The sequence below is a fragment of the Gorilla gorilla genome, chromosome 4, assembly GCF_029281585.2.
Source record: "Gorilla gorilla gorilla isolate KB3781 chromosome 4, NHGRI_mGorGor1-v2.1_pri, whole genome shotgun sequence".
Lineage (NCBI taxonomy): Eukaryota > Metazoa > Chordata > Mammalia > Primates > Hominidae > Gorilla > Gorilla gorilla.
In genome coordinates this window covers 115,726,135-115,747,241 of record NC_073228.2, presented here as the reverse complement: position 1 = coordinate 115,747,241, position 21,107 = coordinate 115,726,135, and the positions used below count along the sequence as shown (strand labels likewise).

Sequence of the window (21,107 nt, the reverse complement as noted above, 5' to 3'; positions counted from 1 at the left end):
GTGGTTTGCTGGTATTGGCTCCAAAGGCCCTTAGGCTTCCTACCATGGTAGGTAAAGAACCAAGGACTCAGTAGCTCCCCAACTCATTGGCTCTCATCTTTAAAACACTTTGGCAAAATTCCTTAGTATACTAAATTTTGCTTTTTCTTGAATTATATATTTGCTTTAAGTAGGATAGCACTTTATAAAATATTCATATCATATCACAATTAAGTGAAATATTTTGCCAAGATTAATTTAGAACTAAAGGCATTTTAGGGCCCTGTAAAAAGTTAAGCTTCTAGCAAAAGACAGTAGAATTCAATGTGTAATCTAAACTATTAGTACCATTTGCTAAGTGATCCTTTTCTTTAGTTGTAGAGGGGATAAGGAGGAGAAGAGTGTTACCCATTCCACCATATTAGTACTGATTGGCTAAAACACTAGATATAAAACAAATACATTTATTATATGCATCCTGATGGAAAAACTACATACAATAATTTAAAGATTACTGATTTAAATATTACTCTAGGGTTTTTTTGTTTGTTTTAAACTGGGACATACACACTAAGGGGTGGTATATGAAGATTTTCCAGTGGGCATGTTAGCTGAGATCTTTTTAAGGAATAAACTTCCATACTTCTAAATGTATTCTTTCCTAAATTGGCAACATACAAATGTGTCTGTGGTCTATGGGCTCTCTCTTCCCATTTCCCCTTTTGCAGCTGACTTCCTCCCACTTCACTTATCCTAAATTTGACTATGGTGCATTGCTCAGGACTTAACCACTAAGCTACTCAGGGGAAAACTTGACACTTCACAGCTCATGAGGGAGTATTGTATGAGAGGAAAACAAAGAGAGCCTACAGTAGAAAAATATTAGAGGGGGCAACACATTATTTCATCAGGACTCAAACTCATGGCTGAGTTCCATGCCTTCTCTATCTCTTCTAAAACTGGAATTCAGAAGTCAGATGGTTAGCACAGGGACGTAGATTCACACATATATTTCAATTCAAATACAGTCAGATTTTTTTCTGACATAAATTAAGTCTGCTTTCCTCAATTTGAAACTGAGAACCTTATTTGTCATTTTCCTTATAAGGAAAGACAATTTCTAAAAATTAAAAAAACTAAATCAGAAGCTTCAAGATTTTGAGGAAAATATATTTAAAGCATCTCTATTATGTGCCAGAAATCACCATATTTTCAACTATTTAAATTTATGATAAAAATTCTAGATGTTAACTTAAAAGTCTATGCGATGTAAATAGTTTGCAAAATTCTTTTAGGGGATATATGAGCAAAAATACTTGAAGTCTACTGCTGAAGAATGCCATATGATCTCAGGGTGGCGGGGAGCAGGTGTGGTCCATGGTGCAACTGTCAAGTGGAGAGGTCTTTAGCAATCATCTCCTCCCTTCTCTTCACTCTGCCTTGTACCAGGATTTTTCCTCACACAGATTTCTGGCTGACAATCTTTTCCAGTCCAGGGCCTATGAAGCCCCAGACTTTTTCACAGTCCATCCTATTGTAAACCAAAAAGAGAGTGAGGTGGATCTCAACTGATTTAGAAGTTTGTATTGCCAAGGTTGAGGATGCACCTGGGAAAAAGAAACACAAGTTACAGTAGGATCTGTGGCCTCTACCTTTCCCAAAGAGGTTTTTGAGGGCTTAAATATTTAAAAGGAAAGAAGCAAATAGGAAGGAAAGGAGGAAAGGGAAAAAAGTGGGCAGGGTAGTTATTCTTGTGAGGCCTTGATTAGAGCTTATGAACCTACATTTTACATGTCAAAGATGGAGGGAGGGGAAAAGTGAACTGTGCATTCATCTTGTGCTCAGTAAATCTATATTTTTACATAGGATACAATCACAATGTGAAATTACAGCTATCTGTTTGGGAACAAAAGGAAGGTAGTTTTTGCATCACTTAGTTCTCAAGCTTAACTTTCCCTTAGGAATAGTGGGTTTGGGCTCCCAAGATTTTCCTTTCCTTTCACACCATGTCCCATTTCCACAGAGCGCTTATCTCAGAGGGCAAGAATTTATCACGCCACCCATCCTTTCAACCTTTCCACTAGCTTAGATAATGGACATTGGTCATTCTTTTTTGGATTGCTCATCATGTGGTTTGGAAATTTTCCCATTTTGAGTCTTGATTGGATGCTGAGCTCATCCCTCATGATAAAATTTGAAAGCTCAAGATATTTCCTGTTTCAATTCTTCATAGTAATAGCTATTGTTTTAGAGTAGGTAGCTAGTCAGGCCTCAGTGGCGCAGGAGATGCCTCCCCCACCACACACCAGGAATGTCAGGTGACCATCAGGTGATGGTTTGGCAGTTATCAGACCATAATAGCAGAATATAGGGCCCAATTCAGAATACTGCCTTCATTGAGGGGCCTGGCCCAGATGCAACTATTACATAGTCTCTCCCAAGATCCATCTATAGGGGAGACACGCTGGCCATACAAATCTAAGGAATCAAAGGGGAATTAGCGGAGGACTAGGGTCTCACACAGGTGAACGTGACTATTCCTGCCTGACCCACTCCTCCGGGTCCATGGATGGAGGACCTAGAGGAGTGGGTCATGCAGAAATAGTCACGCTTGCACCCAGGAGCAGCATCTTTAATGGATGCCAGGGCTCAGGGAACAAAGGAAGGAGAATAGTAGTGGGGATGCCCCCACTGTCTTCCTCTACACCTGGGTCACTCCAAAAGGAGGGAGAAGACTAAGGGACATCTTTCCTTCCCCCTCTCTTTCTAGACGGGTAACAAACCATCTTCAGCCTGCACTCCTATCGAGTGCATTCTGAAGCACTAGAAGTCCTTTGACCCCAAGACTCTGAAGAAAAAGTGGCTTACATTATTTTGCACAAGGGGGTGGCCTTACCAGCTTGGGGACAGACAAACCTGACCTTCTAAGGGAAGTCTTGATTTTAATATTATCCAACCATTAGATCTTTTCTGTAGATGGGAGGGCAAATGGTCTGAAGTCCCTATGTACAGGCTTTCTTTGCCCTGTGGGACAACACAGACCTCTGCAAGCGATGCACAATCGACCCAGCTCTTTTAGCAGCCATATCTGGAACATGCATGGGGAATGATTCCCCAAAGCTAAGAAAACAAATTTCTGGGGAATCCTGAGACAACTATTAAGTGTCTCAGCTCCTCTTGTCCCCATTATCCAGGGCTCCCTCCTCCAACTGCACTGTTGGCTCCTCTAGTTTCACCACTTCCAAAACTCCCCACTTCCCCAGTTTCACTTTTACCCCTGCATGAAATGCCCAGTGGACATGGTGCCAGTAGGGTTCAGGTTCCCTTCTCATTGAAAGACCTTAGACAAATAAAAGGAGACCTGGGTAGGTTCTCTAATGACCCCAACAGGTATATAGAGGCTTTCCAAAATCTAGCCCAGGTGTATGATCTCACATGGAGAGATGTTATGTTAAACCAAACCCTAACAGCTGCTGAGAGGCAGGCAGCTCTGCAGGCAGCAGAAAAATTCAGGGACTAATAACATGTTTCTTATAGCAGACCAAAAAAGAAGAATGGAGATAAGGTAGCGGAGGAAATTATAGAACAACCATTCCCAACAGGGAGAGAAGCAATACCCCCTGAAAACCCTGGCTAGGACCATAGTGACCCCACAGATGAATGGAAGAGTAAACACTTGTTAATGTGCATATTGGAGGGCCTATGAAAAACTAGGGCCAAACTTCTTAATTACTCTAAGCTGTCCACAACAGATCAAAGACCAGATGAGAATCCCTTGGCTTTCATGGAAAGGCTAAGAGGCCTTAATAAAACATACTTCCCTGTCTCCTAACTCAGTTGAAGGACAGCTAGTCCTAAAGTACAAGTTTATTACTCAGGCAGCCCCTGATATTAGAAGAAAATTACAGAAACAGGCAATAGGACCAGACAGTATTCTGGAGAACCTCCTCAGGGTAGCCACCTCGGTCTTTTACAGTAGGGATCAGGAGGAGGCCCAGGAAAAAGAGAGGAAGCACAGGAGAAGGATGGAGGCCCTGATGGCTGCTTTAGAGGCCTGTAAAGTACAGGATCCACTAATTGCTGTCCATGTGGCAAACCAGGGCACTTTAAGAAGGACTGTCCTGGCAGTAAGAAGCCACCTCGACCCTGTCCAGCCTGTGGCAAGGACAACTAGAGGTCGGACTGCCTGCAGAGACGGAGAGACATAGGTCACCAGTTCCAGAACTGGTCTCCCAAATGCTCCAGCAGAACTGATGGGTCCCAGGGCTCAATTCCTCAACTCTAGTGGCCCAAACTGCCATTACGCCCAGGAGCCCTGGGTGATTCTGGAAATTGAAGGAAGGAGGGTAGACCTCCTTCTGGACACTGGAGCTGGTCTCTCTGTTCTTCTCCAATCCAGGTTTCCCCTCTTCCCATAGCACGATTGTGAAGGGCATCTCAGGAAATGTTCTAACCCTATATTTTTCTCAACCCCTTAGTTGTAGCTGGGGGGACCTACTATTTACACATGGCTTTTTAATCATGCCTGAAAGTCCCACTCCCTTATTACGTAGAGACATTTTAGCTCACATGGGAGCCAGCATCCTTATGGCCCCAGGACAGACTCTTTGACTTCCATTGGTGTAAACCAATATTAACCCAGAGGTGTGAGCAAGCCAGGGGAAAATTGGCCAGTTTATAACCCCTTTACTGGTCCAAATACATCTTAAGGATCCCACTTCTTTTCCTAACCAAAGAAAATATCCCCTAAAGCCAGAGGCTAGAAAAGGGCCAGAGGTCATTATTAATAATCTGAAGAAGAAAGGCCTCCTCAGACACTGCAGTAGCCCCTGCAACACCCCAATATTAAGGATGCAGAAACCCAATGGGGAATGGGGACTAGTTCAGTACCTCTGCCTCATTGAGGCCATAGTCCCAATTCATTCAGTAGTCCCTAATCCCTATACTTTGCTAATCCAAATACCTGAGGAAATGAAATGGCCCACAATGCTAGACCTAAAGGATGCCTTTTTTTTTTCTCATACCACTACACCCTGACTCACAATACCTATTTGCCTTCAAAGATCTCTCTGGCCAGACTGCCCAGTTAACCTGGATGATGTTGCCACAAAGGTTTCGGGACACCCCTCACTTGTATGGACAAACATCATCTAAAGACCTTTCTGAGTTCTCTCATTCTCAGGGTAAAGTCCTACAGTACGTAGATGACATTCTTCTCTGTGCTCCAACTGAGAAAGCTTCTCTGGAAGGCACCAAGGCCCTTCTCAATTTCTTAGCCAATAGGGGATATAAAGTTTCAAAATCCAAGGCCCAGCTTTCCCAAACCTCAGTGAAGTACCTGGGTTTAGTGTTATCTGAAGAGTCCAGAGCATTGGGAGAAGAAAGAATTAAGCCCATTTGTTCCTTCACCCTCCCTAAAACCCTAAAGCAGCTAAGAGGATTTTTGGGCATTATAGGATTTTGCAGGCTATGGATACCTGGGAATGGGGAAATGGCCTGTCCCTTATACCAATTAATAAAGGAAACTCAGGCAGCCAAGACCCATTCCTTGATTTGGGATCCAGAATCAAAAAGGGTCTTTAACCACCTTGATTTGGGATCCAGAATCAAAAAGTGTCTTTAACCAGTTAAAACAAGCTTTGCTTGAGGCACCAACCCTTAGTCTTCCAACAGGGAAGGCATTCAGTCTTTACATGTCAGAAAGAAAGGGAATGACCCTGGGAGTTTTAACTCAGACCTAGGAGCCAGCTCAACAGCCAGTGGGTTACCTAAGTAAGGAACTGAACCTGGTGGCCGAAGGATAGCCAGCCTGCCTCTGGGCAGTTGCAGCGGTGGCCCTACTGGTGCCAGAAGCCACCAAATAAACCCTGGAGAATAGCTTAACTGTTTATACCCCACATAATGTGGCAGAATTGCTATCTTCTAGAGGAGGCCTTTGGCTAACAGATAGCCACCTCCTTAAATACCAGACTCTACTAGTAGAGGGATCTGCAGCCCAACTAAAAACTTGCTCTCACTTGAATCCAGCCACCTTCCTCCCAGAGGAAACTGGGGAACCTGAACATGACTGTGAGAAAATTGTAATAGAAACCTATGCAGCCATGGAGGATCTCAGGGAAATTCCCCTAGAAAATCCAGACTGGACCCTCTTTATAGATGGGAGTCTCTTTGTGGAGCAGGGAGTCTGTAAGGCAGGGTATGCAGTAGTCACCCTGAATCTTTAAAAGTATGTCTCTCTCACTAGGCACAAGCGCCCAATTAGCTGAGCTGATAGCTCTCACAAGGGCACTTGAATTAAGCAAAGGAAAAACAGCTAACATTTATACCAACTCCAAATATGTCTTTCTTATCCTCCATGCTCATGCCACCAATTGGAAGGAGAGACACTTTCTCACTCCTAATGGGTCTCCCATGAAATACCATCAGGAAATTAACAGGCTTTTATCTTCACTTTTCCTTCCAGAAGAAGTAGCAGTAATGCATTGTAAAGGACATCAGAAAGGAACGGATGAAATAGCTGAGGGAAATAAGTTAGCCAACCAGGCAGCCAAGTCAGCAGCACGAAAGCCTCAGAGTGCCAACACCCTTGAAGCCCCTCTAATCTGGGAAGGCTCCATCAGGGAAATAAAGCTTCAGTATTCTCCTGCAGAAACAGAATGGGCCATTTCTCGCAGATTCACTTTCCAGCCATCAGGATGGTTGCAGTCAGAGGATGGCAAGCTCCATTTGCCAGCCTCCAACCAGTGTAAGGTCCTTAAGACTCTTCACCAAACTTTTCATGTAGGGAAGAATAAAACTTATCAATGTGTCCAAAGATTATTCTCAGAGGAGAACCTACTAAAAACAGTCAAGCAGGTTGTTAATGCTTGTGAAATCTGCCTTAAAAACACCTCCCTCAACAGATGGCTTCTTCTCCATCGAGCTCAGAGAATGGGAAGTTATCCAGGGGAGGACTGGCAAATAGACTTCACCCATATGCCAAAATCAAGGGGCACTCAGTACCTCCTGGTGTCAGTGGATACGTTCACTAACTGGGTGGAAGCATTTCCATGTCAAACATAAAGGACCTCTGAGGTAGTAACAGTATTAATCAATAAAATAATTCCCCGCTTTGGACTCCCTAAATACCTCCAAAGTGACAATGGCTCTTCATTTAAAGCAGCTGTCACTCAGGGGGTCTCAAAGGCACTAGGCATACAATATCATTTCCATTGTGCCTGGAGACCCCAGTCCTCAAGAAAGGTAGAAAAAAAATGACATTATCAAAAGACGCCTCAGAAAGTTGTCTCAAGAGACTCACCTCCCCTGGACTACTCTCCTTCCCATGGTCCTACTATGGATAAGAAATACCCCTTCAAAATTAAGTTTAAGCCCTTTTGAAATGTTGTATGTATGATCTTTTCTTACCAATTGTATTAGTCTGTTTCACACTGCTGGTAAAGACATACCTGAGACTGGGAAGAAAAAGAGGTTTAATTGGACTTACAGTTCCACATGGCTGGTGAGGCCTCAGAATCATGGCGGGGGGTGAAATGTACTTCTTACCTCATGGCAGCAAGAGAAAAATGAGGAAGAAGCAAAAGTGGAAACCCCTGATAAACCCATCAGATCTAGTGAGACTTAATCACTGTCATGAGAATAGCACAGGAAAGACTGACCCCCATTATTCAATTACCTACCTCCCTCCGGGTCCCTCCCACAAGATGTGGGAATTCTGGGGGATACAATTCAAGTTGAGATTTGAATGGGGACACAGCCAAACCATATCAGCTGGGAATCATAGCAAGTGTAGGGACCGGGGCTGAAGGACTAGCAACCTCTCTGTCCTACTATGAAGGCTTGTCCAAAGACTTTACAAAAAGTTTAAAGGACATTGCCCGAACCATTGATACTATACAAAATCAAATAGACTCCTTGGCAGCAGTTGCTCTACAAAATATGAGGGGACTAGACCTCTTAACTGCTGAAAAGTGTGACCTACACCTTGTTTGAGAGGAAGAATGCTGTTTCTATGTCAACTAATCAGGGAGAGTAAGGGATGCCACCCAAAAATTAGCTGATCAGGCCTCTGAGATATGACAGCTGTCAGAGTCATGGGGGGCTCTTGGTCTAAATGGCTGAATTGGAGATCATGGCTCCTGTCTTTGGCAGGCCCACTATTAATGATTGTACTAGCTTTACTATTTGGACCATGTTTGTTAAATCTCCTGACCAGCTTCATCTCTTCTCACCTAGAAGCTATCAAACTCCAAATGGTGCTACAAATTGAGACACACACACACACACACACACACACACACACACACACACACACACACTTGGACACTCCATTCTCCTGAGGACCTCTAGATCGACCTCAGGAGGAACGCTAGCTGCTGTTTCCCCACTCAACGACCCTCTCCAGCAGGAAGTAGCTAGACAAGTTGTTGCTTAAACCCTCTAACAACTGTTAGGGTCTCCACTCCTGAGGGAGGAATGTGAGAAGAGAGAGAGAGAGGAGAGAGGAGAGGGAGATCAACTAGGCAGATAGTTAGGGCAAGGGTCCTTGGTAGAATTCCCTTCTAACAAAAAGCATCTGTTTTCTGACAAAAAGCAGCCCAAGAGGTCATTTCTCTTTCAGCAAAGAGCAACCTAACAGATCAGGCTGCAAACACAGATAAGGAAGGAAAGCTCTAATGTTATGCCCAGACCATTTGTTCCCCAAAGAAGTCCACCCTCTAACACACCTAACACAGAAAGGGGCCTCCTGTGTGATGTACAAACATACAGTGGGCCCCAGTAAGCACAGCCCTCTCCTTTCTTGGACATGTTCAGACAAGGTGGCTCACACAGTGGGAACTGCCTTCAGCAGTACCAATTAGAAGAGCTACCTTGAACCAGGCACATCCACTTTGTAGTGTTCTGCCCCGCCTTTTTTATAAATGTGCAGTAGGAAGAGATAAGGAACATGGAGTAACTCAGGCTAAGAAGCCCATATAAGCACTAGAAATGGTGGGGTGGGGATTCAGAAATTCATGCCTTATGTAAATGAAGCACCCCTCCACACCAGCTTGTCTATAAAAACCCTTACATTTCACTGTAAAACGGCAACCCATCTTTCTGGGACCCCTCACTGCTTCAGAGATTTTTCTTCCTTTTGCTTATTAAACTTCTGCTCTAACCTCATCTTTGGAGTGTCTGTGTCCTTGATTTCCTTGGCTGCAAGACTAAGAACTTCGGCTGACACCTCAGACAATGAGGCAGGTTTCATTAAGACAAACAGCTAATGCATGCAGGGCTTAAAACCTAGATGATGGACTGATAGGTGCAGCAAACCACCATGACACATGTATACATATGTAACAAATTTGCAGGTTCTACACATGTATCCTAAAACTTTAAAGTAAAATTAAAACATAATAAATAAAGGAATAAAAAAATAAAAATGATAATTGACAGCCAGCACCAGGGAGACACAATTTCCTGATGGTCCAAAGTTGTCACACTAAAGTGATAATTGATTGCAGGCACCAGGGAAAGGCAATTTTCCAAACAGATAAAACACTTGAAATTGGTAATCAGATTCCAATAAAATCTCAGGAATCGGGTGAGTAGGCTCAGGCATGCACATTAAGAGAAAAAATGATGGAGTATGATCTTCCAAGGGTATTCCACTGCAAAAGGGAAGAAAACTTCATATGAGCATGCATATGACTTCTTTGTGTGTGGGGGGGGTATTCTTTTTATTAATTAATTCAGTTCTTTTACTACATAATGGACAGTTCAGATCTTTCTTTCTTTCTTTCTTTCTTTCTCTCTCTCTTTCTCTTCAAGTTCTGGGATACATGTGCAGAATGTGCAGGTTTGTTACATGGGTATACACATGCCATGGTGGTTTGCTGCACCCATCAACCTGTCATCTACATTAGTTATTTCTCCTAATGTTATCCCTCTCCTAGTCCCTCAACCCCTGACAGGCCCCGGTGTGTGATGTTCCCCTCCCCATGTCCATGTGTTCTCATTGTTCAGCTCCCCCTTATGAGTGAGAACATGTGGTGTTTGGTTTTCTGTTCTTGGGTTAGTTTGCTGAGAATTATGGTTTCCAGCTTCATCCATGTCCCTGTAAAGACATGAACTCATCCTTTTTTATGGCTGCATAGTATTCCATGGTGTATATGTGCCACATTTTCTTTATCCAGTCTATCATTGATGGGCATTTGGGTTGATTCCAAGTCTTTGCTGTTGTGAATAGTGCTGCAATAAACATACATGTGCAGGTGTTTTTATACTAGAATGATTTATAATCATTTGGGTATATACCCAGTAATAGGATTATTGGGTCAAATGGTATTTCTGGTTCTAGATCCTTGAGGAATTGCCACGCTGTCTTCCACAATGGCTGAACTAATTTACACTCCCAGCAATAGTGTAAAAGAGTTATTTATGCACATCCTCTCCAGCATCTGTTGTTTCCTGACTTTCTAATGATTGCCATTCTAACTGGCATGAGATGGTATCTCATTGTGGTTTTGATTTGCATTTCTCTAATCACCAGTGATCTTTTTCTCATATGTTTTTTGGCAGCATAAATGTCTTCTTTTGAGAAGCATCTGTTCGTATCCTTCACCCACTTTTTGATGAGGTTGTCTGTTTTTTTCTTGTCAATTTGTTTTAAGTCCCTGTAGATTCTGGATATTAGTTCTTTGTCAGATGAGGGGCCTATAAAACTTTTCTTCCATTCTTTAGGTTGCCTGTTCACTCTGATGATAGTTTTGTTTTGTTTTGTTTTGTTTTGTTTTGTTTTCTGTGCAGAAGCTCTTTAGTTCAATTAGATTGCATTTGTCAATTTTGGCTTTTGTTGCATTGCTTTTGGTGTTTTAGTCACAAAGTCTTTGCCCATGCCTATGTCCTGAATGGAATTGCATAGGTTTTCTTCTAGGGCTTTTATGGTTTTAGGTTTTACATTTAAGTCTTTAAGCCATCTTGAGTTAATGTTTGCATAAGGTATAAGGAAGGGGTCTAGTTTCATCTTTCTGCATGTGGCTAGCCAGTTTTCCCAACACCATTTATTAAATAGGGAATCCTTTCCCCATTGCCTGTTTCTGTCAGGTTTGTCAAAAATCAGATGGTTGTAGATGTGTGGTGTTATTTCTGAGGCCTCCGTTGTGTTCCATTGGTCTATGTATCTGTCTTGCTACCAGTACCATGCTGTTCTGGTTACTGTAGCCATGTAGTATAGTTAGTTTGAAGTCAGGTAGCATGATGCCTCCAGCATTGTTCTTTTTGCCTAGGATTGCCTTGGCTATACGGGTGCTTTTCTGGTTTCATATAAAATTTAAAGTAGTTTTTTCTAATTCTGTGAGGAAAGTCAGTGGTAGTTTGATGGGGATAGCATTGAATCTATAAAGTATTTTGGGCAGTGTGGCCATTTTCACAATATTGATTCTTCCTATTCATGAGCATGGAATGTTTTCTGTTTGTTTGTGTCCTCTCTTATTTCCTTGAGCAGTGGTTTGTAGTTCTCCTTGAAGAGGTCCTTCACATGCCTTGTAAGTTGTATTCCTAGGTATTTTATTATTTTGTAGCAATCGTGAATGGGAGTTCATTCATGATTTGGCTCTCTATTGGTCTGCTATTGGTGTCTAGGAATGCTTGTGATTTTTGCATATTGATTTTGTATCTTGAGACTTTGCCTAAGTTTTTTATCAGCTAAGGAGTTTTGGGGCAGAGATGATGGGGTTTTCTAAATATACAGTCATGTCATCTGCAAACAGAGACAATTTGACTTCCTCTTTTCCTAACTGAATACCTTTTATTTCTTTTTGTTGCCTGATTGCCCTGGCCAGAACTTCCAATACAATGTTGAATAGGAGTGGTGAGAGAGGGCATCCTTGTCTTGTGCCGGTTTTCAAAGGGAATGCTTCCAGCTTTTGCCCATTCAGTATGATATTGGCTGAGGGTTTGTCATAAATAGCTCTTATTATTTTGAGATACATTCCATCAATACCTAGTTTATTGAGGCTTTTTAGCATGAAGGGCTGTTGAATTTTGTCAAAGGCCTTTTCTGCATCTGTGGAGATAATCATGTGGTTTTTGTCATTGGTTCTGTTTATGTGATGGATTACGTTTATTGATTTCTGTGTGTTGAACTAGACTTGCATCCCAGGGATGAAGCTGACTTGATTGTGGTGGATAAGCTTTTTGATGTGCTGCTGGATTTGATTTGTCAGTATTTTATTGAGGATTTTTGCATTGGTGTTCAGCAGGGATATTGGCCTAAAATTCTCTTTTTTTGTTGTGTCTCTGCCAAGCTTTGGTATCAGGATGATGCTGGCCTCATAAAATGAGTTAGGGAGGAGTCCCTCTTTTCCTCTTTTTCTATTGTTTGGAATAGTTTCAGAAAGAATGGTACCAGCTATTCTTTGTACCTCTGGTAGAATTCGGCTGTGAATCCATCTGGTCCTGGGCTTTTTTTGGTTGGTAGGCTATTAATTACTGCCTCAATTTCAGAACATGTTATTGGTCTAGCATACGACTTCTTAAACACACTGCGCATGCTCACCTCCAAAGTGCAAGGACACCATGCATGTGGGAAGCCCACCCTAAGGAAAGAATCATGGGAAAAGGGACACAAGACCCTGAAAGTATGCCAACATATAAAACCCCAAGTCAAAAGGTCAAATGCCACATTTGATCTCCACGGTGCCCATTTGGGTCTCTCCCAAGTAGGCAGAAACTTTCCTTTCTTTCCTGCTCTAAAGCATTTTAATTAACTTCCATCCCTGCTCTGAAATTTGCCTCTGTCTCTTTATCTGCCTCATGCCCCTCAGTCGAGTTCTTTCTTCAGAGGAGGCAAGAATTAAGGTTGCTGCATACCCATATGGATTTGCTGCCAGTAATTCAGATATTTGTCACAACCCCTAACAGTTGATCCTAAGCCCTTTACAAGTAGTAACTCATTTAATCCTTAAACAACTCTGTGAAGTAGGTACTACTACTATCTAATTGATACATTTGAGGAAACTGAAGTACAGAGAGAGAAAGTAACATTTTTATGATCACACAGCAAGTAATTGGAAAGCCAAGATTTGAAGCCAAGGAATCTCTCACCCCAGAGTCTAAACTCTTAGTCACCACACAAAGGCCCATGGCTCAGGTTTAAACAGTCGGATACAATCACTTCAGATTTATATTCAAGAGCTGGTGCTACAGAGATGTGATGATAGGGTACTCCATCTAGGACTGGGGAAGGTCTACTGTGGCTGCCACATAGACTTTTCCAAGGCAGCAATGGCAGTGATGTCAGTGATAGTGACTGGGGTCCAGGGTGGGCTGGGAGTGCTGGCCATATATGCTGTAGCTTGGAGGGCTCAGCAGAGGCAGCAAAGTTCCACTTCTGGGGTGCAATGATGACTGTGATTATGGCTGTGCAACTCTCTACCTTGTTCTCTCTCTCTCTTGGTAGTCCTGGGAAAATGACTCTCTCTCTATCTATCATCAACATCTACTATATCTCTCTAATTATAAAACTATATACAGTCATATTGATCACTATATACTATATATAATATATATATATATCATATTATATGAATCAGCTGAAATGGGCTTCTTTTGCTTGGGACTGTGGCTCCTAATAGTGAGCTTTTAAAGATGAGGTTTGATGCCTTCTTATGTTTGTATCCTTTTGGCTTCCAGCAAAAATGTTCTGCATAGAGCAGATGCTCTAAACACATTTGTTGCATGAATAATGAGCTGCTGCACAACAAGGTGTTAGTGGATGATAATGACTTATTGGGACAATTCTTCTAGTAATATTAGCATTTAGATGCAAACCCTTAATGTCCCAAGGTACTGGTTATAACCAATTAACAGGCCTTGAAATCAATTTAGTTGGTTGCTGCTAGCATTTTTAAAAAATGAAATAGACTCAATTATAACAGAAAACAGTGAAAATGGAGTTTATCACAGGTAGGGAGAGCAAGTATTATTTCACAAATATTTGTTTTATGTGTATATGTTTTATGTGTATGTGCATGTGTGAGGGAATGTTGGGTTGTGGTATGACTATGGGCCAAAAATGTTTGAAAACCATGCCAAAATAGTAGCTGTGTCTGCTGGTTAATGTGTCATATTTCCTAGCAGAAGAGAAGAGGGGAAGGATTGTGAATGGTTGGAAGAGAGGCACTAGGACCTAAGTGCTTTTGAGTTCCAGTTTCCAAGAGCATGCTGTGCTGTTTCTCTTTCATTGCCTCTTGTAGTAGCCTCACCAAAATGACTCCAGCCTTTTTTTTTTTAATGTGAGCTGGTATCTTAGGTCAGGTTCCCTAGAGGTTAACTCTGCAATGAGGATTCATGTGCAAGTGATTTATTAAAGAAATAGAGGAAGCATTACAGAGAGAAGAGTAAGGTGTGATTTCAGGCAAAGTCCCTGGACAGTTTCTTCAACATCAGAGCTCTCCTGACCTGAGGCCAGAACGCTGGGCTTTCATTGTCTTTCACCATCAATCATTGTTTTAAAACCACCCTGGGGGAATGCAAACTCTCAGGCACTTCCAGTTCCCTGTGTGCAAAGCTCAGTAGCCTGAGGGAAGTCTTAGAAATTAAAGTCCCTGATGAGGCCACAGGAAGCAATAGCACAAGGAAACAAGCACAAAGACACACAGAAATAGTCAAAGGGATTCAGAGGGCATCTGGTTGTAGCTGGTTTGAGTGGCTACCTTTACCTACAATGAAAAGGACTTGTATTAATGCACAGACATAGTTCAAGAGACTAATCAATAAAAAAGAGCAAGATTTTTATAAAAATGGAAAAATCTCTTCCTGAAAGCACTCTTGGGCACATTCCTAAGTTCATATCAGATAAAATTGCATGTTTAAGCTTTTCTAATAACCTAAGACAAACGTTCAACCTTAAAAGTGTATTCTTTAAGTGGAGAGAGGCCAAAAACTCCATTTTGTGGTACTTCAGCTTGTTGGGAACAGGTGCTCAGCATCACAAACATTAACACTGAGACAAAGGATCTCTCAGTAAGGCTAGTTTACTTTCTGCAGAAAGGGTACACTCACCAGCAGTTTTGCCACGAGAGTAAAACGAACAAAGGAGACAGGGTCATTTATAACCTGACACGTCCATCCTACTGCTGTGTCCGGTTTCCACTGGCTGGAACGGGACCTTACATTCTGTATTTGTCCCGATTGGCTAGCAACTTAGAACTTTCCAAAAGAAGCAAAGGCAGAGGAGAACAAAGGAAGGAGGAAGTAACTTGTGGAATGCTGAGAAAGGTAAGAACACCTTCAAATAAGGAAGTGGAACAGGCTATGACCTAATGCTTGCTTGGACCAGTATAAGCATGTGAGGGCAAATATTTAGGGTAAAATGTGGGAGCTAAGAACACAAAGTACATTGATTCGTTATTATGGCTAGCAGATATCTAAGAATGTTAGCATAGGTCTTTGAATAAATTTTGCTTCTAAGAGAAGTTACTGTTTATTCCTAATTGGACAGGGAGGAAAGTCTCTTTGAAGAGGAACCTCTACTTCACTTTTTACAAGCTAAAGACCTACTGGACATTCTTAGATGGATCTTTACAGTGATCTATGGACCTAAAGTAAGAATTTATCCATAGCTTGGTGCCAACTTTTGCTTCTGGCTGCCATTACTATTACAAAGTTTTATCTACTAAATTGACTCATATCTAAAAGTACCAGCAGCCACCAAATAATTTTGCATTTAAATGCGTAAGGATGGTTGCTTCCACTTTATTCCCTAAATCAAGCTTGGCATGCTTTTAGTTTTTAAAGCACATCTGTAGTTTGACTTGAATGCCCTCATCCATCATTAGGTAACTTTTAAAAGCTGATGTTATTTCAGGGTGGAATTCTCTTCTACTTCTCTTATCCTCTCATACCCTTAGTTTTTTGTAGTAATAGCCTCATCCCTATAATCAAATCCAGAGACGGGGAGAAGGTAGAGCTGGGAATTCATTTTTCTCCCTACAAATCTTAATTATTCCTCAAAATATTTGTGAAGTAGGAAAGCATGTTTTCAGCACCCATTCCTCACTATCATCCTCTTACCGAATTGTCTGATTAGTTCCTCCTTTTGTCTTTTCTTACTGTCTCATCTGGGCATTTAGCCTCCTCATTTTACTCCTCAGTCACTTAGGACCCTGAACTATGAACTCACCTCCCTGTTAATCTGGGAAGATGTCTATTCTTTGAATCTTTTCAACTTCCTTTTCTCACATCAAAATATAGTGACCCTGGGTTCCATTTATTCAAGGTCATTCTTTTTTTCTGCTAGGAAACAGCTAGATTATCTTGCAACCTAGTCTGCTGTAATGGATTAATGAAAGGCAATGTGCTAGTTCCTTATCTCCTGAAAAAAACCTGAAAAATTTTAGAAGGATATTTTATAAGACCGCTTTTAAAATGAAGTAGTGCAAAATAGCAGAAAGAGTAAAAGAATTTAGAATTTGAAATTAGAGTGACATGGGATCCATGACTCCTATTCATTTCCTAAGAAATCTTCTACAAATTACTTAACCTCTCTGAACCTTCTATCCTGCCTTTACTGTAAAAAATGGATACTAACACTTACCTTCAACTTTTGTTGTGCTGTAAAATGAAAAATTGTAAAAGTACTCAAGATATTGGCTGCTATACAGTAGGTGTCTTACACATTGTAGCTAATAAGTTAACAATATTGTAAGCCAAATAAATGACTCAAAATCAATTACTGGTCAATGTTAATAATCTTAATGAACAAATATTTCTTAAACACTTTGTGTAGGAAGAAAAAAATACAAGTGGTACCTATGAAATAATATTCTACTTTACCTATGCATGATGCCAGTTCTTCTCCAGCTATTCATCAAACAACCAACTATTCCTTCATTTATTGATTAACTTTTTCATGTACCTATTAAGTGCAGAAGGCTGGACTGGGTAATATGAAGAATACAAAGATATATACATAATCCTGTATTGACTTACTGTTGAATGTGACAGAATCTTCAGGTATTTTGGATAGGTTAGAAAGATATCTTGATCCTGTCTTCAGTTATTAGCCTAATAAGAATGGAAACTGCTTGCAAAAGTAAGACGCAAGTAGGGTAGCAGCAGGCTCATCTGGGGAATTACTGGTCTGAAGTTTGGGCACAAACTATTGGAGCCAAAGAAGAGAGAAATCTATATCCTTTAGGAAAGTTGAAGTAAAGATCATTTTCAGAGATACAGATAGAATAGATTATGACTCAAGCTTCAGTGGCAAGGTGTGTATACAGTCACAATAGATAGAAAACAGACTAGTAGTCAAGGGCACCAGGGCACAGGGCAGGCAAGGTGCTGGGTGGATGAAGTGAGGAGGGTCAAGAAGTAAATTCAGATCTGTCTGAATTATAGCAGGGCAGACCCTAGCTCATTTTGCCAGGGTGGGTTTTCGTCACTTACGGAAGCCACACCATTCTGGATGAGGGAATTGGAGAGAAGAGCATGATGAAAAAAGGGTGCAAGGAAAATACTGGAGAATGTTACCACACCAATGTGTGCATAAGATGAAAGAAAAATTAAACTGGCCAACAAAAGTTCAAGGAATGCTCTAATTTAAATATTAGATATTCTAGCATAAAATTTGCAATTCAAGAGAAGCTGGTTCTCCTAAATTTACATCTTTATAAGGTAGACAGACAGGAATTTATATTTTGTCGTTGGCACTTATCAATCGTGTACCATTAGACAAATTATTTAGCCTCCCCACAACTTAGTTATCCCATCTGTAAAATGGGGTGAAGACTAGTACTTGCTTATAGGATGGTGGTGGGCACTACCTGAAATGCTGTGTGCATATGGCTCAGCACAGTGCTAGGTACATAGTAGGTAGGCAATGAGTATAAATTATTTTGGGTTTGGATTCTATGTCTATGCAGAGGTCTCCTCAAGCTTTTGCAACTTGTCATATAATTGGTGTGTATTTTTATGTCTTTTAGATGGTCAAAAAAATAGATCCTCTCACCAAAGTCAAAAAGAGGTCAGATTGAGCCTGAATAATAGTAGCACACTTATGAGTCATTTAATTTCTTTGACATCTCCTTTTCTCATCTAGTTGTGAATTATTTATGAGATCTGTGCTCTTGGGAAGAAGTCCAAGCATATAACATATCTCCAGCTCACTCCTGGAGGGTCTTTCCAAGGCCCAGGGTTTCTGCCACTTAGTATGTGCTTACTCAATATTGTCTTGATTAATGGCATTGGAAGTAGAGATAATAGCAGTGCAGAATTAATGGGCTAGATACTTTGTTATTGAACACAATTGTGTAGGGTTGAACTAACAAATAGGTAATGCTTCTGCAAAGTGTGTAAGTAAAAAATATAAAATAAATAGATTATATATTCATCAGTCTATTTAGAAAAACGTACTGAGTAGCTACTATGTGTCAGACACTGTTCTATGCACTGGTAATATCCAGAACTCTGGATACAGATATGATATCAAGAACATTGGGTACAAGGGTGATATCCAGATTGCTGGGTGCTGGGGTGATATCCAGAACACTGGGTGCAGGGGTGATATCCAGATTGCTGGGTGCAGAGGTGATATCCAAAACACTGTGTGCTGGGGTGTTATTGAGATCACTGGGTACAGGGTGATAGCCAGGATACTTGACAACCAGTGTTCCTAGAGCATTAGTCAGAACTGACAGTGGTGGTGCTCAAACAGTATCCTGGAGGTACTCTTCTCTGCCAGGTATGACCCTTCTGCCAGGTGATGCCTCTCTGAAACATCTAGTACCAAGAAGGGGCTGGAGCAGTAGGAGATCATTTGGAGGAGTCACAATAGCAGCTATCCATGAACTAGTCAGAAATAACTTAATATTTTGAAACTCTTGCTTTAATAAGCTGAGCAAACTCTTGCTTCTGGCAGTGACCAAGATAGATAAGGTCCCTTATCACAGGGCTTCCTTTTGGAGGTAAACTTGGTGGCATCAGAGGGTTTCTCTCCTAGGGGAGCTTTGAGTTTGTTCCAGTCTCAGAAGCCAAGTTCCTCAGCTCCACAGCCTGGTGCTTTGATAGTGCCCAAATCTTCATGCCTAAACCCATACTCGGCAAGCATTTTTTATCCTTAGCACCTTTCAGACTTTTTTTGAATCTTATATTTACATACAATATATAATTTTCCATAAGTTTCTTCTCAGGAAGAAAACCATTATAAATATGTGGGTCTTTCTAAGTTATTCCATTCTTAAGGCCTTTTTGGTTGTGAGAACACCCTGCCACTAGTCCCCCCCAAAAAAGATAGCAGCCAATTCGTCTCCACACATTGACCCTCTGTGCTGTTCCTTTGAGAACTCTTATTATGGAAAAAAAAGATGATTTAACTTGCCTTTATAGGGAGGTAAGCAATAAGTTCTTTGTTCAATCTGTATTTAGAAAAATTGTAAATGCTTCCACGTCAAAGACTAAACTGAGTATTATCCTTCTTTGGTATCCAGAGTGAAAATTCAGGGAGGTATATGGGCAATCAGAAGTGCAGATGTTTTAACCAGGATATAATCAGGGTAAATGTGGCTTGCTGAGGATAATTAAATTTAAGGAAATGGAAAATATAACATTTTAGTCTACAACAAATTCAGTAATATATGTTCTCTTGCAAATGTGCATTATATGATAACAGTAAATTATATCGTGGCTGCTAAAACTTACTAATCAAGTCAGTCTTTTACATGAAAAGAAAGAAATCACAAGTATAGCTGTGGCCCAGGCATTTAATCATAATTGCCTCCTTAATCCATGAAAGAAGCATTTAATAGTTAGAATTGCAAGGATGATAATGCAGTGACAGCAGAGCAATGTATCCAATTTTGCATAACATGTTCATCACAAAACTGTCAGATGAATTGTTATCTGGTGTTGATAGAAAAGGCTGAGAGAACACAGCTTGGCATTGAGGCTCTGGGAGGAATTCGTGTTAGAAAATGAAAACTTTGACATGTAGGTGGAATAAATTTCACGTCCAAGCCATTATGAAAGGATAAATGGAAATTCACATAAAAATCTTTCCTGCTGCAACCTAAGTTCAAGTATCTGTTCTCTCTTTGGTGGTTTTAGATCATAAAGACTTAGAAGACACTTGGACTGCTTCATGTGGAGAAAGCAAGTTTGTCATCCAGCCTATTTCCCAATGATATCTTGAGCTGCTAAATACACTAACAGATATAGAAGCTGATTGCATTTTATTTTAACATATACTATTAATAAATCCTTTGATTAAATAATCATTAATATAAAAATAGATTAAAAGGCTTAAAATATTTATAATCAAACCAACTCCAAATATGCAACCTAACTCATGATGTTTTGTTCTGCATGTCTTAAAGCATTGGTTAAGGGAAGATGCTAAGCTCTAAGTTCATCTTCTTGCACCATCTTAGACTTCTTTTTATATCTCTGGCATTGTTCCCATTGCTAAATTGGCACTTATTACTTTGCAACTTAATTATTTCTTATGGCAGCAAAAGAAACTATCAACAGAGTAAACAGACAACCTACAGAATGAGAGAAAATATTCGCAAACTGTGCATCAGACAAAGGTCTAATATTCAGACCCTATAAGGAACTTAATTCAACAAGCAAAAACCAAAAAGCCCCATTAAAAAGTGACCAAAAGACATGTACAGACACTTCTCAAAAGAAGACCTGCAAGTGACCAGCAGACATAAGAAAAATGCTCAACATCACGAATCATCAGAGAAATGCAAATCAAAACCACAATGAGATACCAACTCACACCAATCAGAATGGCTATTATTAAAAAGTTAGAAAAACAACGGATGCTGTTGAGGCTGCAGAGAAAAGGGAATGCAGTATGGAGATTTCTCAAAGAACTAAAATAGAACTACCATTTGACCTAGCAATTCCATTAGTGGGTATATATCTAAAGGAAAATGAATCATTCTACCTAAAAGATACATTCACATGTATGTTTATTGTAGTGTTACTCACAATAGCAAAAACATGGAGTCAACCAAGGTGCCCATCAACAGAGGATCGGATTAAAAAAAAGTGGTATGTATACAACATGAAATACTATGCAGTCATGAAAAAGAATGAAATTATGTGCTTTGCAGCAACATGGATGTAGCTAGGGA

The 21,107-nt window shown here is 40.7% G+C and overlaps 1 long non-coding RNA gene across 2 annotated transcripts in view; it reads right to left on the bottom strand.

Annotated features, from left to right (window-relative positions):
- LOC134758575 (uncharacterized) overlaps window positions 1-17,187 on the bottom strand; it is a 37,110-nt gene extending 19,923 nt beyond the window's left edge. Inside the window, exons 1-2 of one of the 2 annotated variants that reach the window (XR_010133917.1) lie at window positions 16,957-17,187; window positions 1,296-1,586 (exon numbers count right to left, since the gene is read on the bottom strand). This is a non-coding gene — a long non-coding RNA (uncharacterized lncRNA). The remainder of the gene's footprint in view (window positions 1-1,295; window positions 1,587-16,956) is intronic. The other variant, XR_010133916.1, reaches the window with a different exon arrangement.
- Between the last annotated feature and the right edge of the window lie 3,920 nt (window positions 17,188-21,107).